Below are 23560 nucleotides of genomic sequence, written 5' to 3'. Positions count from 1 at the left end.
TGTGGACTGGAGTCAGGGCCCGGTGTGGTCTGGAGTCAGGGCCCGGTGTGGTCTGGAGTCAGGGCCCAGCTCGAACTGGAGTCAGGGCCCAGTGTGGTCTGGAGTCAGGGCCCGGTGTGGTCTGGAGTCAGGGCCCAGCCCGGACTGGAGTCAGGGCCCGGTGTGGTCTGGAGTCAGGGCCCGGTGTGGTCTGGAGTCAGGGCCCGGTGTGGTCTGGAGTCAGGGCCCAGCCCGGACTGGAGTCAGGGCCCGGTGTGGTCTGGAGTCAGGGCCCGGTGTGGTCTGGAGTCAGGGCCCAGCCCGGACTGGAGTCAGGGCCCGGTGTGGTCTGGAGTCAGGGCCTGGTGCAGTCCGGTGTGGTAAGTGGAGACTTATAAATGTTTCACTGTACTGGTGAATGCATGTGACAGTAAAGCTAATTCAATTAGGCGAGCTAGAGTGGGAGAGTTTCCTGGTCAGCTGGAGTGTGACTGCAGTACAACAGTCTCCCAGTGTTAAAAGACTCTGCACACAGGGTCTTGCCATGAGCAAGTCACCTTTGGTCTTAGGGACTATCACACATAAAATCATTATAATCACCTGTCTTGAACCTTCTGTATAAGTATTGTTTCTTCTACAAGTCATTTATATCATTCCTGATTCTTTGCTTCCAATATTCATTTTTACCAACTCCCCCCTGCTGATGGTATATTTTGTTTATCAGTATTTCCAACAATCGAGTACTCACATCCATATAATAATAATCACATAGGCGTAACTAGTGCTTTACAAACAAAAGTATCTGTTGATTTTTGTAATTTACTTAATCCAATCATTAGGAATCAACTTTAAAAGGAAATCTAAAGGGTAATCCCAGATTTCCAGTTCGACTTGAAAATAACAAACACTGGGGATCACAGCAGGTCAGACAGCATCTACAGAGAGACAGCAAGCTAACGTTTTGAGTCTAGATGTCATCCACCTTGCACTCTCACTGTGGATGCTGCCTGACCCGCTGTGATCCCCAGCTTTTGTTGTTTTCAATACAGATTCCAGCATCTGCCGTAATTTGTTTCTAGATTTGACTGGAGAACCCATCATTGGCATTGCAGAGTCAGCTCTGATGACTAACGTTCACTTGGTGATAGCAGATGTCTTTATTTCCCCTTTAAAGGATATATGTCATTGCATTGAACAGGCCAATTGAAAGGTGAGGTTTTCCAGCACAGCAGCAGTCAGGAGCAATGGTTTGGACAAGAGGACCAGCAGATGCTAGGTGTACATTAAGGGAAGGTTCATCAAGGATCCAAGATGGGTTTTGACCCCACTTCATTCTCAGTTGCCAGCCTTCCAGATTGCTTTGGAGTCTCCATGATTAAGGCCGAGAAAGCCAGGAGGAAAGCTGGAGGGACATTGAAGTATAATAGCTTTTGATTTTTCCACATCCTTTATTTATTAGTTAGTGAAACATTTTTGATCAAACAGCTCCTATCATCACCAGTCAAGAACATTCTCATTGGGTTAATGAAGAATAACAAACTCTTTTTCCAATTGAACATGAGATGGTGATGTAGGCATATTGGGCAGCCAATGAGGGAGCCTGTTGGCCAAGACATTGAGGGTCATGTGATGAAACCTCCAGGAATATACCCAACTCCAGCACCTGTCCAAACACAGTAAGCAATCCCAAGGTTAGTGCACAGATAAAGACATACATGAAGGCAGATCAGGAAAGGAGTGATCCTGCCTCTTTATGACTGGGAATGCGATTCAACAATTCTACAGCTTGCAGCAGCAAGATTCCCACCTAAGCAAATAATCCTGGCTAACACTTCACTATCCGGCTGACAGAATATTATTCGCTGACAGAGATCATTGTTTGGATGAAGTAATAAACATTTTTTTGGAAGGTAGAAGATCCCGTGGTAGTAAAAGAGAAGTAGAGGAATTCTCTCTGATGTTCTGGTAACAGTTGTGCTTAGGGATCCACGGATACGTGATGGATTCAAAATTTCCTGGGTGATAGGAAATAGAGCAGAATGATCAATGGACATTCTCCCTGCTGGAAGAAGGATTTCCCCTGAGTTTGGTAGTGGGGCCCTGTCTTTCCTGATGTGTAGTAAAAATCTGCATCTTGGCATGCAAGGTACAATTTCAGTTGCAGATGACTCGAAACTTGGGAAGCATTATAAACTGTGAGGAGGACAGTATAGAACTCCAGAAGGACATAGAGGAGAAAGTGAGGACTGCAGATGCTGGAGATCAGAGCTGAAAATGTGTTGCAGATCAGGCAGCATCCAAGGAACAGGAGAATCGACGTTTCGGGCATAAGCCCTTCTTCAGGAATGAGGAAAGTGTGTCCAGCAGGCTGATAGGGGTGGGGAGGGAACACCTCATATTTCCCTTCCTACCCTTATCAGTGTTCCAGAGAGACCATTCCCTCTGTGACTCCCCCATCAGGTCCACACCCCCCACCAGCCCACACCCAACTCCTGGTAACTTTCCCTGACACCGCAAGAAGTGCAAACCCTGCGCCCACACCACTCCCCTCACCTCCATTCAAGGCCCCAAGGGATCCTTCCATATTGCCAGAAATTTACCTGTACCTCTATCAATGTCATCTACTGCATCTGTTGCACCCAGTGTGGTCTCCTCTACATCGGGGAGACAGGATGCCTTCTTGCGGATTGTTTCAGAGAACATCTCTGGGATACCCACACTCACCAACCCTACCGCCCCATGGCTGAACACTTCAACTCCCCTTCCCACTCCGTCAAGGACATGAAGGTCCTGGGCCTCTTCCACCACCAAACTGTTACCACCCAACACCTGGAGGAAGAACGCCTCACATTCCACCTATTATCCCAGTCCCAAACCTCCAACTCGGCACTGCCCTCCTGACCTATCCATCACTCTCCCCTTTGAGCTGTCATTTTCTCCCTCACCTTCATCCACCTACTGCTTTCTCACCCACCTTTTCCCCAACCCCACCCTCCTCCCATTGATCTCTCAGCCCCCCCGGCCCACAAGCCTCATTCCTGATGACGGGCTTATGCTTGAAATGTTGATTCTCCTGCTCCTCGGATGCTGCCTGACCTGCTGTGCTTTCCCAGCATCACCCTCCCGACTCTGATTTCCAGCATCTGCAGTCCTCACTTTCTCCTAATGTATTGAAAAAAAACTAGATTGCTGTTAAGTTTTTTAAAACATAGAATGGGGTTGAAGTTTTCTAACCATTAATGTGTAAAGCCCAGAACATCTTTCAAGTCACATTCCCAAAATAACTTAAGGTTTTATATAAAAAAAGGTTAGATTAGATTACTTACAGTGTGGAAACAGGCCCTTTGGCCCAACCAGTCCACACCGACCCTCCGAAGAGCAACCCACCCAGACCCATTCCCCTACACCTAACACTACGGGCAATTTAGCATGACCAATTCACTTAACCTGCACATTTTTGGATTGTGGGAGGAAACCAGAGCACCCGGAGGAAACCCACGCAGACACGGGGAGAATGTGCAAACTCCACACAGAGAGTCGCCTGAGGCAGGAATTGAACCCAGGTCTCTGGCGCTGTGAGGCAGCAGTGCTAACCACCGTGCCGCCAGCGATAAGTCAGCTCAGACACTGCATTAAAGGTGTGAGGTTACAGTCTGTCTGTATCCCAACCTTGAGTCAGACTGGTTCTATGTTCTGGGATTTACACATTAATCAATCGAAACCTGCATCCCCATTCTAAGTGATTAAAGACTTAACAGCAATCTAGGTTTATTCAATACATCACATCAGTGTACGACACTTTAGTCTTTTATTATAAATTCTGTGCCCTATGATCCTGCCCCACTAACTACCTGATGAAGGAGCAGTGCTCCAAAAGCTTGTAATTACAAATAAACCTGTTGGACTATAACCTGGTGTTGTGTGATTTTTAACTTTGCCCTCTCACCTGGCACGGTGGTCTGAGGTGATCTGCCAGCCTCATGATCCTCAAAGTGAAGCCCAGAGCAGTCTGGAACCGACGCCTGGTGTGGTCTGGAAGGTAGGTCTATTATTCTGACCTTTTATTTCTGAAAGACTGGACATTTTATTCTTCTATTGTCTAAGGTCCTGTAACTAAAGAAGCTGAAACTAGGTACCTTTGTAAGTGGTGACCCATGAACCTTTCATTGTACTCATTGAGTATATGTGACAATAAAGGCCAATTCTAATTCATATGTGCATAGATCATTGAAAGTGGCAGGAGAGGTAGACAGAGTCATTACTGTGTGCTTCTTAAGTAATACAGACAGAGTGTAAGAGCAAGGAGGTGATGCTGAAGTTGTAGAAGACCTCAGCTCGAACTTTACATGTAGTTCTGTGCATCACATTAGAGAGTGCAGAAGCTAGAAGCAGTTTACACGAATGGCTCCATGAATGAAAAACTTCAGTTACGAGGATCGATTGAAAAGGTTGGGACTGTTCTTTTTGGGGATGAGAGGAAATTTGATGGAGGCTTTCAAAATCGTGAGGCTAGAGAGAGTAGATAGGGAGAAACGGTTCCCATTCACAATAGGAACAAGAGCGCACAGCTTGGAAGCGATCAGCAAAAGTGAATCAAGAATGAAGTGAGGAAAAACAGTTTCATTCAATGAGATGTTAAGGTATGGCGACGTGGTGGAGGCAGGTTTAACTGAAGCATCCAAGACGACATTGGATGATTATTTGAATAAAAATGTGCAAGGGTATGGGGATAAAGCAGAGATTGGCACAAGGTAATAATGCTCATTTGAAGAGCCAGTGTGGGCCAATGAGCCTAATGTAAAAACAATGACTGCAGATGCTGAAAACCAAATACTGGATTAGTGGTGCTGGAAGAGCACAGCAGTTCAGGCAGCATCCAACGAGCAGCGAAATCGACGTTTCGGACAAAAGCCCTTCATCAGGAATAAAGGCACGCTTCAGGCTCACTGCCTTTATTCCTGATGAAGGGCTTTTGTCGGAAACGTCGATTTCGCTGCTCGTTGGATGCTGCCTGAACTGCTGTGCTCTTCCAGCACCACTAATCCAATGAGCCTAATGGCCTCCCTAAACACTAACAATTCTGTAATTATCTTTAAACATTCCTGAGGTCTCCCTGAGAGTTAACCCAAGGAAAGCGACGGTCCTGATGGTGTGTCTGGCCGAACACTTAGATCATTTGCAGACCAGCTAGTGGAGGTATTTACCGACATCTTCAACTTCTCCCTCCTACAAGCCAAAGTCCCTCCCTGCTTCAAGAAGACCACAATCATTCCTGGTGCCAAAGAAAACACATACAACATGTGGGTAACTACAGCAAAGTGGCTCTGCCCTCCATAATCATGAAGCTCTTCCAGAGGTTGGTCATGGCTCATATCAACTCCAGCCTCCCTCAATCCCCTTCAACTTGCCTACCGATGAAACAGGTCCACAGAGGACACCATTTTCCTAGCGCTGCACTCATCCCTGGAATACCTGGATAACAAGGACACTTACACGAAAATGAGGATTGCAGATACTGGAAATTAGAGTTGAGAGTGTGATGCCAGAAAAGCACAGCGGGTCAGACAGCATCTGAGGAGAAGGAGAATCGATGTTTCAGGCAAAAGCCTTTATCACCTAGGTCAGGCTCCTACTCACCGACTACAGTTCCACCTTCAATACCATAATACCTTCCAGACAAAATCTCAAAACTCGACCTAGGTCTCAGCTCCACCCCCTGCAACTGGATCAAACAATGAGTCAGAATACATGGCTGATGGAGATAGAGGGCTTGGTGTTGTGGTGTAATGACAATGACCTCTCACTCAGTGTTGACAAAACTAAAGAACTGATCATTGACTTCAGAAAGAAAGGAGGAGAACATACCTTCTCGTCTACATCAACAGAGCTGAGGCAGAGATGATGGGAAGTGTCAAGCTCCTTGGAGTAACAATTAGAATAACTTTTTTTTGGAAGGGGTGTGGTGGGGGCAGGGGCTTGGGTGTGGAAGGAGCTTCTATATATATTCACGTTCTTTTGGTCTCCTGTCTAGATCAGTCTTACTGTTACCATCCTCACACTATTCTGCTCATACTGTTGCTGCCTTGCTTGTGCCTTAGTGTAGTAACAATGGTGAACAGCAGAGGCCCTAAACTCAAGTCGCCACAGTCTTACCACACCATAGGGCTGCTCCCTCATGAGAGACGACTGGTGGTGATTCAAATATATATATCTGACATGTATACATGTAAATATAGTCTTGTTTCTTGTACAAAGAAATACCTTTGGGTTGTTTGCTGAATAGAGTCAAACTAAGAGAAAGTGAGGACTGCAGATGCTGGAGATCAGAGTCAAGAGTGTGGCATTGGAAAAGCACAGCAGGTCAGGCAGCATCCGAGGAGCAGGAGAATTGACATTTCTCAAAATAAGCTCTTCATCGGGAATGAGGGGGCAGCCCAATGGGGCTGAGAGATAAATGGGAGGGGGCTGGGGCTGGGGGGAAGGTATCTGGGAATGCAATAGGTCGATAAAGGTAGGGGGTGATGGTGATAGGTCAGAGAGGAGGGTGGAGCGGATAGGTGAGAAGGAAGATGGACAGATAGGACAGTTCAAGAGGGCGGTGCCAAGTTGGAAGATTGGATCTGGGATAAGGTGGGGGGAGAGGAAATGAGAAAACTGGTGAAGTCCACATTGTTCCGGTGTGGTTGGGGGGACCCAAGGTGGAAGATGAAGCGTTCTTCCTCCAGGTTTTGGGAGGCTGGAGATTTCCCCCAGCCCCACCCCACACCCCCACCCATTTATCTCTCAGCCCCCTTGGGCCTCTTCATTCCTGATGAAGACCTTATGCTCGAAACATCAACTCTCCTGCTCCTCGGATGCTGCCTGACTGGCTGCGCTTTTCCAGCACCACTAATCCAGAATCTGGTTTCCAGCATCTGCAGTCATTGTTTTTACCTCGTTGATTTTAACCCTACTGCGAATCCTTTTGCAAGGATGCCTGCCTTGAAGAAGTTTTCCTCCTCTCTCTACAAGAATCTCAGGGAGTCCCTCTCCCACTGCAACTCCCAGGTCATTTCCTCTGCCCTGAAGCTCTTCAAACATGTCGTGAAACAAACTCGGTACCACAGCCACATTCGCTTCCTCAGTGCATGCCTCCGTAACCAACTCATTCCACACGGACTCCGGACCACCTTTAAACCAGCAGAGTTCGGACCCGAACAGGACAAACAGTACAGACTACAGATTCAAAAACACCAGTAACTGTTCTCCTTCAAGATCCTCCGCTCCACACTTGCAGCAATGCGCCGTCACCTAACCTCTCTACAGTCAGTCCTGCCTCAGCTGAGGGCCACACTCTCTCAGAATTAAAAAGGACCCTCTCAGTACTACATCCTCAGGAGAATTCATACTCTCAACAAACAGTATTTCAATTCCATCTCAAACATCAAAAACTGTAAGTACAACAAACTTTTATCTACCCAACACCATAACCAGCGCTCCTCAAACATTCCAGAAGATTCCCCTGGCCTCGGAAACGGCATTAGCCATGCGGCTGACGCAGCTACCACCCCCACGCTGATTGATTACATCACTTCCGCCCCCATCATGGCCACTCCCACAACCACTTCCACCCCTCACAATTCCTCATGCATCGCACGTGACATCACTTCCGCCCTTCACATCATCGCTGATGCCACATGTTCAGTGACTTCCGCCACCCCGACTACTGTGGTCACCACCACTTCTGCCCCCACCAGCGCCACTCACCTGCATTCTGCTGACATGCCCCCCACAGACCCCACTGTCACTATCCCCACCCCCCAGAACCCCAAAGGGAACACTACCCCTGCTCATGACTCCACCCCCATTCCCCCCCACCATCACACCCACTCCAGTTACAGGTTCCGCCCCCACTCCCAGCTCTACACCCACACCAGATCCCAGCTCCCGGCCCTGCCGAGTTTTCACCATCCCCCCAGACCTCCCCCTCACTGAGGACAAACGATCAGTCCTCAGCAAAGGACTCACCTTCATCCCCCTCCGTCCACGCATCAATGAATTTAATACACGCCGTGATGTCGAACAATTCTTCCGTCGCCTCCGCCTCCGAGCTTACTTTCACAATCAGGACTCCCGCTCACCTTCCGAGGACCCCTTCGCCCACCTCCAACACACTGCATCCACCTGGACACCCCGCGCTGGCCTATTACCTGCCCTCGACCTCTTCATTTCCAACTGCCACCGGGACATTAACCGCCTCAACCTGTCGTCCCCCCTCCCCCACTCCAACCTCTCACCCTCACAACGCGCAGCCCTCCGATCTGCTCCAATCCCAACCTCACCATCAAGCCAGCAGATGAAGGGGGTGCAGTGGTAGTCTGGCGCACTGACCTCTACACCGCTGAAGCCAAAGGTCAACTCGAGGATACCTCTTCCTATTGCCCCCTCGACCATGACCCCACCCCCCCCCCATCATCAAACCATCATCTCCCAGACCATACAGAACCTCACTACCTCAGGAGATCTCCCACCCACAGCTTCCAACCTCATAGTCCGGGAACACCGCACTGCCCAGTTCTACCTCCTTCCCAAGATCCACAAGCCTGACCACCCTGGCCAACCCATTGTCTCAGCATGCTCCTGCCCCACTGAACTCATTTCTACCTACCTCGACACTGTCCTATCACCCCTAGTCCAGGAACTCCCCACATACGTTCGAGACACTACCCACGCCCTCCACCTCCTCCAAGACTTCCGTTTCCCCGGCCCACAATGCCTCATCTTCACCATGAATATCCAATCCCTCTACACCTCCATCCGCCATGACCAGGGCCTCCAAGCCCTCTGTTTTTTACTCTCCAGATGTCCCCAACAGTACCCTTCTACCGACACTCTCATTCGTTTGGCCGAACTGGTCCTCACCCTTAACAATTTCTCCTTTGAATCCTCCCACTTCCTCCAGACCAAAGGGGTAGCCATGGGCACACGTATGGGCCCCAGCTATGCCTGTCTCTTTGTTGGCTATGTAGAGCAGTCAATCTTCCGTAATTACACCCGCACCACTCCCCACCTCTTCCTCCGCTACATTGAAGACTGCATTGGCGCCGCCTTGTGCTCCCGCAAGGAGGTTGAGCAATTCATCAACTTCACCAACACATTCCACCCTGACCTTAAATTTACCTGGACCATCTCTGACACCTCGCTCCCCTTCCTGAACTTCTCCATCTCCATTAATGACGACCGACTTGACACTGACATTTTTTACAAACCCACTGACTCCCACAGCTACCTGGATTACTCCTCTTCCCACCCTACCTCTTGCAAAAATGCCATCCCATATTCCTAATTCCTCTGCCTCTGCCGGATCTGCTCCCAGGAGGACCAGTTCCACCATAGGACACACCAGATGGCCTCCTTCTTTAGAGACCGCAATTTCCCTTCCCACGTGGTTAAAGATGCCCTCCAACGCATCTCGTCTACATCCCGCAACTCCGCCCTCAGACCCCACCCCTCCAACCGTAACAAGGACAGAACACCCCTGGTGCTCACCTTCCACCCTACCAACCTTCGCATAAACCAAATCATCCGCCGACATTTCCGCCACCTCCAAACAGACCCCACTACCAGGGATATATTTCCCTCCCCACCCCTTTCCACCTTCCGCAAAGACCATTCCCTCCGTGACTACCTGGTCAGGTCCACGCCCCCCCACAACCCACCCTCCCATTCTGGCACTTTCCCCTGCCATCGCAGGAACTGTAAAACCTGCACCTACACCTCCTCCCTCACCTCTATCCAAGGCCCTAAAGGAGCCTTCCACATCCATCAAAGTTTTACTTGCACATCCACTAATATCATTTATTGTGTCCGTTGCTCCCGATGCAGTCTCCTCTATATTGGGGAGACTGGGCGCCTCCTAGCAGAGCGCTTTAGGGAACATCTCCGGGACACCCGCACCACTCAACCACACCGCCCTGTGGCCCAACATTTCAACTCCCCCTCCCACTCTGCCGAGGACATGGAGGTCCTGGGCCTCCTTCACCGCCGCTCCCTCACCACCAGACGCCTGGAGGAAGAACGCCTCATCTTCTGCCTTGGAACACTTCAACCCCAGGACATCAATGTGGACTTCAACAGTTTCTTCATTTCCCCTTCCCAGAGCTCACCCGAGTTCTAAACTTTCAGCTCAGCACTGTCCCCATGACTTGTCCTACCTGCCTATCTCCTTTTCCACCTATCCACTCCACCCTCTCCTCCCTGACCTATCACCTTCATCCCCTCCCTGACTCACCCATTGTACTCTATGCTGCCTTCTCCCCACCCCCACCCTCCTCTCGCTTATCTCTCCACGCTTCAGGCTCACTGCCTTTATTCCTGACGAAGGGCTTTTGCCCAAAACGTCGATTTCGAAGCTCCTTGGATGCTGCCTGAACTGCTGTGCTCTTCCAGCACCACTAATCCAGAATCTGGTTTCCAGCATCTGCAGTCATTGTTTTTACCCTATGTGCTTTTCCAGCACCACACTTTCAGACTCAGATAGAATCAAACTCCAATGTTTGTTTGTTTGTTTCTTCATATGTTACCCTACAGAACCGAACTACTTCAGTGACTATGTATATAAAGGTATAAAGTATATTTTGAAATACAAAAGTAGTTAGTGATTTAACCAAGGGCCACCATACCTCAGGTGAGGGGAGAGGTTGAAAAAGAGAGCCCTTCATAGTAACTTTAGCTTGTGAAGAAATTGAACTCACACTAGTGGTATCATACTGCTTCACAGACCAAGCATCCAGCCAACTGAGCAAAACCAACCACTAGCACTACCCTACACAGTGACAGAGAAACAATGGGACCACTGTAGTGAGAAATTAACTGGCCAACTTGGAAACTGCTGTGGTAACCTTGGGTGGAATACTTGCTTAATGCCTAACCCTGCAGTGATTGCTTTACAGGATGATATTACACACAGTCTAAAGCTAGCATCACTGTCAATCCCATCAGTTTTGCAATGGGCTGCTGAGATTAAAATTGGCCCAAGATTTATTACCCTAGCGTAAATCAGGCATTGACACTTGGCTGTCTGTTGTAATGATCCCCATTTCCAGTGAGTTATGGGTATGTTTCATCAAACAGCTCAGGGCTGTAATGACACACTCCTGGAGCAGGTGTAACTTGAACCCAAGCCTCTTGGCCCAGAGATAGGGACATTTCTACTGTGTGATAAGATGCTACATCCAGTGAATTACATACTCTATAACAAACAGTGAGAAGCCAAGCAGCTGTTTTTTTACGAAAAGAGGTGCTTTGATATTTTTACATCATAAACTTATTAAGAACAATTCTCAAAATATTGAGGATAAACCACTTTATCACAGGTGGAGGTGTGGTACTTTCCACCAGTTGCTGAGAGGTATCACAAGACACTTTTGTGACAGTCCAAGAGGCAGATATTTAGGGAGACAACTTCAAAATGGGTTGTATTTAAACAGGCTGTTGTCATACATTGAAGTCTCTAGACTAAACATTGAGCAATGCAAGTGCCAGTCGGTGAAGCAACACCACCTCTTTGAGACTCATACCTGAATTCACACTAAAACCTCACAAGTTGACAGTGAAGGTACTTTCCCTGCTACTGGGTGGCAGATATTTTGCCTCATACAGTGCCTTCACTTTTTAAAAAAAAGAGGAACATGCCTCAGTATAGCGTTTCACACCCTCACTACGTCCCTTTTATTGCCAATGAAATTATTTAGAAGTGTAATCAAAGTTGTAATGTAACCTGCCATACAGCACATTTCCATACACAGCAATGGGAGAACTAATTGGGTATTTTCTTTTTGTGACAGTCATAGAGTCATAGAGATGTACAGCATGGAAACAGACCCTTCAGTCCAACCCGTCCATGCCGACCAGATATCCCAACCCAATCTAATCCCACCTGTCAGCACCCGGCCCATATCCTTCCAAACCCTTCCTATTCATATACCCATCCACATGCCTTTTAAATGTTGCAATTGTACCAGCCTCCACCACTTCCTTTGGCAGCTCATTCCATACACATACCACCCTCTGCGTGAAAAAGTTGCCCCTTAGGTCTCTTTTATATCTTTCCCCTCTCACCCTAAACCTATGACTTCTAGTTCTGGATTCACCCAACTTAGGGAAAAGACTTTGTCTATTTATCCTATCCATGTCCCTCATAATTTCTGGTCACAGAATCCCCTGCTTCTCCTTCAGTATTACTGAAACTTTTACAGTCACCTGGTAGGGCAGATGGAGCCCTCTGACTCAGTATTAACGTCTCACTCAGCTCCAGCTCAGACTCTAGCTCTCGGGCTTTCATGTAAGAGCCTGTGATTGTAGGAGATGGTGATGTCGTGGTAATGTCATTAGACTAGGCTCAGAGACCAAGGTTAGTGCTCCTAGGTTAGTGCTATGGTATCAACAACATTTAAATCCAATGAATTCCCAAAGTTTAGAATCAAAAGTCAACATCTCAAGAATGAAGCTATCCTGAACAGTTCTAGCAACTCATTAGGTTCACAAATATCCTTTGGAAGAGAGAGAAAACTTTCATCCTTGTCTTGCCTACATGTCCTCGTTGCTCCTGGAAGTGGAGGTAGGTAAGACATGCATAGAGAAAAGGACTGCCTTCCCAAATACTCCCTTTGTCTGTCGCTGGGCTTCATCCTGTGTATATTTCAACACACTGTTGTGCTGTAATGGCAAATTCCCACTCCCATGTTACCTGCAGCTGGAAAAACTTTGGTTTCAAAATCCTTTCCATATCATCATCACTTCACTCTACCTTCTAACAATTTGTATTTATGTAGCACCTCTCGCAGGGAAATAAACTAAAGTTGCTTCTTGCTCATGAGACACAAACCCTTATGTTGTGACTGGGAGGAGAGTGAATACATTGAGAACAGTTACACTAGATAAAAGCAAATTACTGCGGATGCTGGAATCTGAAACCAAAAGAGAAAATGCTGGAAAATCTCAGCAGGTCTGGCAGCATCTGTAAGGAGAGAAAAGAGCTGACATTTCGAGTCTAACTGACTCTTTGTCAAAGCTGGACAAAGGGTCAGTTAGAAAAGGGTCAGTTAGACTCGAAATGTCAGCTCTTTTCTCTCCTTACAGATGCTGCCAGACCTGCTGAAATTTTCCAGCATTTTCTCTTTTGAGAACGGTTACACGTTCAGCTGAGACTGAGCAGAACTATTTTGGTGGCTTGTGGATCAAAAGTCACATTAAAATGAACAGCGTGGGCTGAGTGAAACTACTCCCCCCAACATGACTCCAGTGAAGTATGACTCCAGTCCAAGCAATCCTCAATTACATTCCTGATACCTTGCAGCTGAGTTAACTTAAGGCTGTCACAGAGGCTGCTCGTCGTACCCTGTAGCTGCTGACTGCTATCTGCAGGTTGCTAAATTTAAACTCTGGTCTCTTTGAAGTGCTTTCAATTGATAAGATTTAAATGATGGCAATTTGTCATATCTCGCTCGCTGAGTAATGAGGCCCGCGCTGGTACTGTCTGACAGCAGCTGGCTCCTGCTCGAGGAGCAGGTGTTAGAAGTGATTAAAAGACAGAACTGAGCACACTTTTACTGAGCACACAACCAATGCAGTTGGAGTTGTGGATGAGGATGTGAGCAAAGCTTATGCGAATAAATGGGAGACCTGGAGGCAGCAGGCTCCCAGTGACCACGGAGCTGCTGAACTGTATGGTGGTACTTAGATATATTGTTAATAATTCCAATATTCCATAAAAACTTTAAAAATAGAGGACAAAAAGTGATCATTTTGAATGTGTCCACTTGCCTCTCAAATTTGTCTGACAGATCTTTCCAAATATCTGATACTTTTGAGTAAAGAAGTTTCCTTGTGGTTTCGATCTTAACCTTATCATTCTCATTTTCATTTCCCAATCTTTGAAGGGCTGCTTGATTTGTATTGATATCCCAAGTTTGCTTTGTTTAAACTTTGGAGATTGTGTGAGGGTAGCACTTCAGATCCAGGGGTCTGTCTTTGATATATGAGAAGCCACTCAATGTCTGGGGCCTTCAGATCAAACGTTGCAGCCCAGGTTTAACTGCATCTCCCAACACACAAACACAGTCCATAGACCAGAGGATTCAGTACTACCTGTGGAGTGTACACCTACTCAAGTCAACCTCTCCAGAAAAGAAGAGGCTAAATTGGGAGAGAAAAGGATTCTTGTTGTTCGGGGATTTGGGAAGGGGGTTAAGGACTAACTTTCACTATGTTCCCTCTCCCCCAACCACCTCGCCACTTTGGAGCTGTGCAGAGAAGAGTGAACAGCCCACCTTTACAGGAATTAGTAACTGTGAAGATTGAGCACCAGCAGAAAGGTGGCCTTCCACTTTTTCAGGCAACTTAAATGTCTATTTCACAGCAATTAATGACACCAAGGAAGTAAAGAGGAGATATTATCCATTGGTTTGTTTGAAGTGAAAGATGCAGAACCAGTGCCGCTCCGATTTTTCCAGTGCTGGCGGAATGCATGGAGGGAATGAACATGACAATTGACTTTGATAAGTGTGTTTGGTTTTATAGTTGTGTACGGTAAGGGACTGATTGGGCATCAGCCTTGTCTCAGCAGGTGGTACTCTCATTTCTGAGTCAAGCCTCTCTCCATAAATTGAGTACAAAATCTAGGCTGATCCTTCAGCAGAGTTGCAGTGGCAAAAGGTGCCGGTTTCAGGAAGAGCTGTTGTTAAAGTAGAGACCTGACTGCCCTCTGTCCTGGCGAAACTTGAAGATCTGGGGAATTCTGCTGGTGTCCAGACTATCCCTTACCCCCTCTAACCAACATTCACAAAATAGATTGTCTGGCCCCTTAGTCTATTGAAATTCCATTACAACTCTTACCTCAAAAGTATATTTTTGACTTTTAAATGCTATAGCCACACATCAGACAAGACCATAATAAATAGGAACAGGAGTAGATCAAGCCTGGTCCATCATGGCTGATCCAATATTCCTTAGGTTTACTTTTTGTCTTCCTTCAAAAGATTCTCAATCTCTGGGAGAACAAATTCCTCATCTTAGTCTTATTTGGTGCCCCTTTCTTCTGAGACTCTGCAGTCTGGTCCTAGACTCTCCCTTGAGAGGAAACATTCTCTTGGGTATATACCCTGTCCAAGCCCCTTCAGAGTCCTATATGTTTCAATGAGATCACCTCATTCTCTTCAACTCCAGTGAGTAGAGCCCCAACCTGTTAAACGTTTGCTCATAAGACAATTCCCTCCATACCGGGGATAATCCTAGTGAACCTTCTTTGAACTGCTTCCAATGAAATTATATATTTCCTTAAATAAGGTGAACAAAACTGCTCACAGTGCTCCAGAAGTGGTCTCACCAGCAGAAAGCCTATTGTTATACTCCAAACCCCTTAAAGTAAGGGCCAATGTTCCGTTAGCCTTCCTGGTTATCTGCTGCACTTTTGTTGCACAATTAGCCCTAAGTCCCTTTGAGTCGTGGCTTTTCTCCATTTAATTAATTTTCTGTTCTTCTGTTTTCCCTTCCAGAGTGAAGAACTTCATGTTTTCTCACGCTGTACTCCACTTGCCAACTTTTTGTTCATTTATTTAACCTATCGATATCTTCTTGTAAATTGTATTTTTGTTTGTATGCCTCTCACTATTTGATGTGAAGAACAATCCTTCTCAGTCAAGAACAAAGGAGCTTTATCAAATGGAAGGAACCCTTCCAGTCAGGAAATGAAGCATGTAACAGATGATGATTGAAGCTACTGGGGAACACAGTTACTGTGAGCTTTCAAAAATGAATATGAAAGAAATCAAGACCCACATTAGCACATGGCCAAGGCTGGAATGGCAAGGGGAATGGCAAGTTTTTTCATTCCTTTTAAGACCTAGAATCTAGTAGAAAGAAAGACTGAGAAATTAACATGTTAGGTCAGCTGACAGGTTCGGAATCTGGAAATGATTTATTTGAAGTGAGATTTAGTAGGACCAGGACTAACCAGTGCTATGTTGAGCTAGTGCTTACTACAGATTCAGAAACAGTGAGACATAGAGTTCAGTCTCGAAGGCAATACAATTGTAATGAGAAGTTCAATAGCCTGTTAAACTTGGGCAGGGACCATTTGGAATAACTATTCACATTTGTGTCAGGCAATTGTTAGTGTGGAGCGAGTCAGTGTGGAGCAACATGGTGAGTCAGAAATGATGGTGAAGAGTTACAGGAGCAGGGGAAATGTTTTGTCAAGGTAACAAAGAGCAATGTTAATAGCAAAATAGGAGGTATGATTGCTATAGAGAAAGAGCAGAGCAAACACAGGGGATGATGGTCAAAGCAGTTTGGGTCCAAAACGAATAATGATGTGAACAGTAAAGTAGCAATTGGCGAAATTCTGTTCACCAGCAGCTCATGTTAAATAGAGTGAGGGGGAGAAAGAGGAGAAAAGAGATTAAGTTATTCAGCAAAGCATGACAATATTTTGAGGTAATCTGGATACAATGGGGCTTCAGGTGAATGGATCAGAGACAACTGCAAGAGGAAATGGAGAGCACTAACAAAACCCTTTGTAAAGGTAACAAAATGTCTGATACTTTTGAAGGAGGACGCTAGGGCAGGTTGAGTGCAAATTAGTTCTTCAGAGCCAGTTCTTTTAGAAGAATTAAACTAATATTAATCAAGAAAAAAAATTGACTGGTGGAAACAGATCTTCAGCTGACAAGTTTGATTAATTTTATTTTAATGACAAAAGAACAAACATTAAGTGGGCTTAATGCTATTTTCAGGGGTGATGACCCATTGATACTAATTTCAGGGGCAATGTTATTCTTCATAACTGGGAATGCTTGTTGGGGAACTGTATATATCCACAGCATGGATTGGGGTAGGTTACTTCGCAGTGTGTGATTAAAGCAGAAGGTTCATCACTTTAATCGCATAAGAGAGGTAGTTGGCCACATCTGGAGAGGAGACAAATAATTTGCTATTTGAGATTTACAATAGTTTGGGTATTTAACCTTTCTGGTTAGTATTGCTCAGTATGACATTGTAATATCTCCCCATTAGCAATCCAAGAATCCTGCACAGGTTTACTAAACACTGTAGTAGATATATGTTTAAAAGAAATATTTATAAGGGTGATCCTAAATAACATGAGTTTCAGCAGAATAATGGGGTGATCATGGAAACGCTAATTGGATTGGGTATCCATTAAACCTATACAGTGTCCTGGACCCAACTATTTATAGCTGCTTCATTAATGACCTTCCCTTGGAACATCTGAAGTGTGGACATTCACTCAATTGCACAACTCTTCAAATAATTAGACAAACCACCACATTCAGGTATTACTGCTGGAATGTTAATCCAGAGACACATGTAATGTTCTGGAGACCCAGTATTGAATCCTGCCACAGTTTGTAGTGGAGTTTAACTTCAATATAAACATCTGAAATTAAGAGTCTAATGATAACAATGAAACTGTTGTTGATTGTCAGAAAAACCCACTGGTTCACTAATGTCCTTTAGGGAAGGAAACTGCCATCCTTACTTGGTCTGGCCAAATGTGGCCCAAGACCCGTCACAATGTTGACTCTTAACTGCCCTCTGGGCAATAAATGTGGGCCCAGCCAACAACACCTTCTTCCCATGAATGAATTTAAAAAAAGGCTTGGACTCATGTGCGAAAAATAACATTTACGTCAAACCTATTTGCTAGACAATAACCATGATGACAGAATCTAGCTAGCTCTCCTTGACATTCAACAGCAGTACCATGAGAACATGACTCCACTCCTGCCTTCCCAAGGCCTGTTCACCAGCTAAATGGGCACATGTCAAAGGGCTGATGTTTGGGTGACTGAAGAAGCTTGACACCATCCATGTGTCTGTAAACTTTCAGCCTTTATCTTACGGATTGTTAACGTCGGTTTTAAATGATATTGCAACTGCATTGGTCACGTGGTTAACAAGGAAAAAAGCACAATGGCTTTGGCAGTGAGGGATACAGGCATTTAGCACAAATCTTTTGTCAAGAGTGTGGTGCTGGAAAAGCAAAGCAGGTCAGGCTGCATCTGAGGAGCAGGAGAATCGAAGTTTTGGGCATAAACCCTTCATCAGGAATGATAAAGGGCCTTATTCCTGATAAAGGGCTTATGCCCGAAACGTTGATTCTCCTGCTCCTCGGATGCTGCCTGACCTGCTGTGCTTTTCCAGCACCACAGTCTCAACTCTGATCTCCAACACCTGTAGTCCTCATTTTCTCCTAGCACAAATCTTTTGTCATCATCATACACCAAGTGTTCAGAAGGCCTTGATTGTATGGTTCATCAGTCAGGAAGGTTTATTCTAGGAATTAACATGAACAATTTCCTTATGATAAATAAATCGAACTTGAGGGACAGTTTAGGCATGTCACTGTGGAACAAGTAAAATTACAAAATGCTCGCTTTACGTCCAGCTGAAGTATTGCAGCAGAAGGACTTACAAATATATGAAATTGTGCAGGAATAGACCATAGCCCCTCGAATCTACTCTGCAATTCAATAAGATCATGGCTAATCTGTTTATGCTTCACCGTCTACATTCCCACCCTAGAACACAGAACATAACAGCATAGTACAGGCCCTTCGGCCCTTAACGTTGTGCCAACCTGTGGAACCAATCTGAAGCCCATCTAACCTACACTATTCCATTCTTGTCCATATGCCTATCCAATGACCATTTAACTGCCCTTGAAGTTGGTGAGTCTATTACCATTGCAAGCAGTGTGTTCCACGCCCCCTACTATTCTGAGTAAAGAAACTACCTCTGACATCTGTCCTATGTCTATCACCCCTCAATTCAAAGCTATGTCCCTTTGTCCTAGACATCACCATCTGAGGAGAAAGGGTCTCATTGTCCAACCTATCTAACCCTCTGATTATTTTATATGTCTCAATTAAGTCACCTCTCAACCTTGTTCTCTCCAACGAAAACAGCCTCAAGTCCCTCAAGTCTTTCCTCGTAAGACCTTCCCTCCATACCAGGCAACATCCTAGTAAATCTCCTCAGAACCCTTTCCAAAGCTTCCACATCCTTCTTATAATGTGGTGACCAGAATCGTACGCAATACTCCAAATGTGGCCACACCCAGTTTTGTCCAGCTGCAGCATGATCTCATGGTTCGGAAACTCAATCCCTCGACAATAAACACACGATATGCCTTCAACCCTATCAACCAAGTTGGCAACTTTCAGGGATCTACGTACCTGGACATTGAGATCTCTCTGCTCATCTACACTACCAAGAGTCTTACCATTAGCCCAATACTCTGCATTCCTGTTACTCGTTCCAAAGTGAATCACCTCACACTTTTCTACATTAAACTCCATTTGCCACCTCTCAGCCCAGCTTTGCAGTTTATCGATGCCTCTCTGTAACCTACAACATTCTTCGTTACTATCCACAACTTACAGACCTTAGTGTCATCCTCAAATTTACTAACCCATCCTTCTACACCCTCATCCAGGTCATTTATAAAAATGACAAACAACAGTGGAACCAAAACAGATCCTTGCAATACACCACTACTAACTGAACTCCAGGATGAACATTTCTCATCAATCACCTTCTGTCTTCTTTCAGCCAACCAATTTCTGATCCAAACAGTTAAAATCACCCTCAATCCCAAACCTCCATGTTTTCTGCAATAGCCTACCATAGGGAACCTTATCAAGTGCTTTACTGAAATTCATATACACCACATCAACTGCTTTACCCTCATCCACCTGTTTGGTCACCTTCTCAAAGAATTCAATAAAGTATGGGACGCATAACCTGCCCTTCACAAAACCGTGTTGACTATCCCTTATCACCTTTGATTACCTGATAGCCTTTGATTCCCTTGACTGATGAAAATCTACCTACCTTTGTCTCACAAATATTCAATGACTCTGCCTGAGCAATTTTCTTAAACAATTAATTCCAAAGTCACACAATCCGGAAAGAAAAACATTTCTCATCTCGATCTTGAAAACAAAATGGCTACCAGTGCTACCAGTGATGTCTGTCACAGTCTCCCACATTGAATTTATTTGCGTGCTGCCACCATTTTTATTTTTTGAAACTGGCAGAGGCATTTCACTAAAATGTGTGCACACAAAACTTTCTGCATGTACTCAGAGAACCTTGGGGTGTTAGAAGATACAGCCTTCTACATAGGGGAACTTCTAATTTCAAAACAGTACCCCCTCATTCTGGACTCAGCAACAAGAGGAAACATCATTTCCATGTCCACCTTGTCAAGATGACTCATTATCTTATGCAATTCAGTCAAATGATACAGTATATACCCAGTAGAGAAGGTGCAACATTTGACCTACTCTTGGGAAATAAGACAGGGCAGGTGACTGAGGTGTCAGTGGGGGAGCACTTTGGGGCCAGCGACCATAATTCTATTAGATTTAAAATAGTGATGGAAAAGGATAGACCAGATCTGAAAGTTATTGTTCTAAATTCGAGGAAGGCCAATTTTGACGGTATTGGGCGAGTATTTTCAAAAGCTGATTGGGGGCAGATGTCCACAGGTAAAGGGATGGCTGGAAAATGGGAAGCCTTCAGAAATGACGTAACGAGAGTCCAGAGGCAGTATGTTCTTGTTAGGGTGAAAGGGAATGCTGGATGACTAAAGAAATTGAGGGTTTGGTTAAGAAAAAGAAGGAAGCATATGTCAGGTGTACATGATGTGGAGATGCCGGTGTTGGAATGGGGTGGACAAAGTTAAAAATCACACAACACCAGGTTATAGTCCAACAGGTTTATTTGGAAGCCCTAGCTTTCTGAACACTGCTCTTTCATCAGGTAACTGTAGAGCAGGGTAGCTCAGTTGCATGATTCTGTGTCTTATAACCCTGCTCCACAGCTACCTGAAGGACCAGTGCTCCAAAAGCTAGTACTTCCAAATAAATCTGTTGGACTATAACCTGGTGTTGTGATTTTTTAACTATGTCCAGTTTAGACAGGATAGATCGAATGAATCCTTTGAAGGTATAAGGCAGTAGGAGTATACTTAAGAGGGAAATCAGGAGGGCAAAAGGGGGAGATGAGATAGCTTTAGCAAATAGAATTAAGGAGACTCTAAAAGGATTTTACAAATACGTTAAGGACAAAAGGGTAACTAGGGAGAGGATAGGGCCCCTCAAAGATCAGCAAGGCAGCCTATGTGCGGAATAACAGGAGATGGGGGAGATACTAAATGAGTATTTTGTATTAGTGTTTATTGTGGAGAAGGACATGGAAGATATAGAACGTAGGGAAATAGATGGTGACATCTTGAAAAATATCCAGATTTAACACAGGAGGTGGTGCTGGACGTCTTAAAATGCGTAAAGGTGGATAAGTCCCATGGACCTGATCAGGTGTACCCTAGAACTCCGTGGGAAGCGATTGCTGGGCCCCTTGCTGAGATATCTGGATCAATAGTCACAGGTGAGGTGCCAGAAGACTGGAGGTTGGCAAACATGGTGCCATTATTTAAGAAAGCTGGTAAGGAAAAGCCAGGGAACTATAGACCGGTAAGCCTGACACTGGTGGTGGATAAGTTGTTGGAGGAAGTCCTGAGGGACAGGATGTACATGTATTTGGAAAGACAAGGACTGATTAGGGATAGTCAACATGGCTTTGTGCGTGGGAAATCATGTCTCACAAACTTGATTGAGTTTTCTGAAGAAGTAACAAAGAGGATTGATGAGGGCAGAATGGTGGACGTGATCTATATGGACTTCAGTAAGGCATTCAAAAAGGTTACCCATAGGATCCTGGTGAGCAAGGTTAGATTGCATGGAATACAGGGAGAACTAGCCATTTGGATACAGAACTGGCTTGAAAGTAGAAGACAAGAGATGGTGGCGGAGGGTTGCTATTCAGACCGGAGGCCTGTGACCAGTGGTGTGCCATAAGGATTGGTGCTGGGTCCACTACATTTCATCATTTATATAAATGATTTGGATGTGAACATAGGTGGTATAGTTAATAAGTTTGCAGATGACACCAAAATTGGAGGTGTAGTGGACAGCAAAAAAAGGTTGAAAGTGAGGACTGCAGATGCTGGAGACCAGAGTTGAAAAATGTGGTGCTGGAAAAACACAGCAGGCCAGGCAGCAGACCTAAGGATTAATATTTTCATGCAGAGGATCAATGAACTGCCAGAGGAAGTGGTGGAGAGTGGTACAATTACAAAATTTAAAAGGCATCTGGATGGGTGTATGAATAGGAAGGAATTTGAGGGATGTTCATTAAAGGCTGGCAAAAGGAACCAGATTAATTGGGATATCTGGTCAGCACACATACGTTGGACCAAATGGTCTACTTGCACGCTGTACATCTCTATGACTAAGTCACCCTTCCCTCTAAACTCCAGTGGGAACAAGTTCAATCTTATAAAGACAATCCACTCATTCAGTGTCTGGTAAACCTGCTCCCCACCCCCAGTCCTGAAGAAGGGTCACACCCGAAATGTCGACTTCTCCACCTCCTGGTGCTGCCTGGCTTGCTGTGTACTTTCAGTCTCCTGCCTGTCTACTTTGGATTCCAGCATCTGCAGTTTTTGTCTCTAACCAAGTCTGTACCGTTGCAAAGTCTCTTCAAAGAATGCCCACTTTGAAGACATCCTCTGCCTCCCTCAGATGTGCACTCAGTGAGTCTCTTTCTCACTGGCATTACGTTGTGACCTCCTCTTTGACTACATGATGAAACTAACTCGCTACTCAAGCCAACAAATTGGCATCTTCCTTAAATAAGGAGGCCAAAACTGCTCAAAGTGAGTGGTAGGTCATGAACAGAAGGTTTTCCTCTGCCAAATAGAAAAAGTGTGTGGACGTTCAGGCACAGTCAGTGCTGGGTGAAGGAATAACTTTATCAAGGGGCTGGTGCTGATTTGAACAGATTATTCCACATTAATCGAGATAAAGTTGGACTGTGATGATTGAGTGCTCTGTGGAATATTACAGTTGCAGCCCTGCTGGGATTGTGGTAATGTCGTGTGCAGAAAGCAATCTGTTAAAGTTGACTCAGTATTTTCTCATTTCCATGTCTCTTATGTTTCTGTGAATTGTGGGCCATCTTGCCATGCAGAACTAGCAGGTAGTAACATCCTGGGGATAACTTTGCTTTTTGAAGTGATCTTTAGAAGAGAAATACAGTTGCATTGATTTAGGCATTAATTCATTCAATAATGAACCGAGGGAAAGCACTTTCCTTGATTTGCATTTTTTTGACTGACTTGATCTTAGAATGCTGTTCACATGTCAGAATACAGTTACAGACATCTGGGATGACTCCTTGGTGATGTGAGCCCTCAGCAAGCATTCCTGTGAACAGGGAATACAAGAGACTATTTATTGGTACTTCAGGTTATTGTTTCAGTGCTGGCTCTCTGGCTTCGGTCAGAAAATTGAGGGTTCCCATTCTGAAAACAGAAGGACGAAAGTCCAGGCTGACGCTCCCATCTCTTGTTGACAGAGTGCTGCACTGTTGGAGGTGCTGTCTTTTACATGAGCCCTATCTGCCTTCTCTGATGGATACAAGTGATATCATGATACTTTTGGAAGGCAATACA

Source organism: Chiloscyllium punctatum, chromosome 39, assembly GCF_047496795.1.
Source record: "Chiloscyllium punctatum isolate Juve2018m chromosome 39, sChiPun1.3, whole genome shotgun sequence".
NCBI lineage: Eukaryota > Metazoa > Chordata > Chondrichthyes > Orectolobiformes > Hemiscylliidae > Chiloscyllium > Chiloscyllium punctatum.
This window is presented reverse-complemented; position numbering follows the sequence as displayed.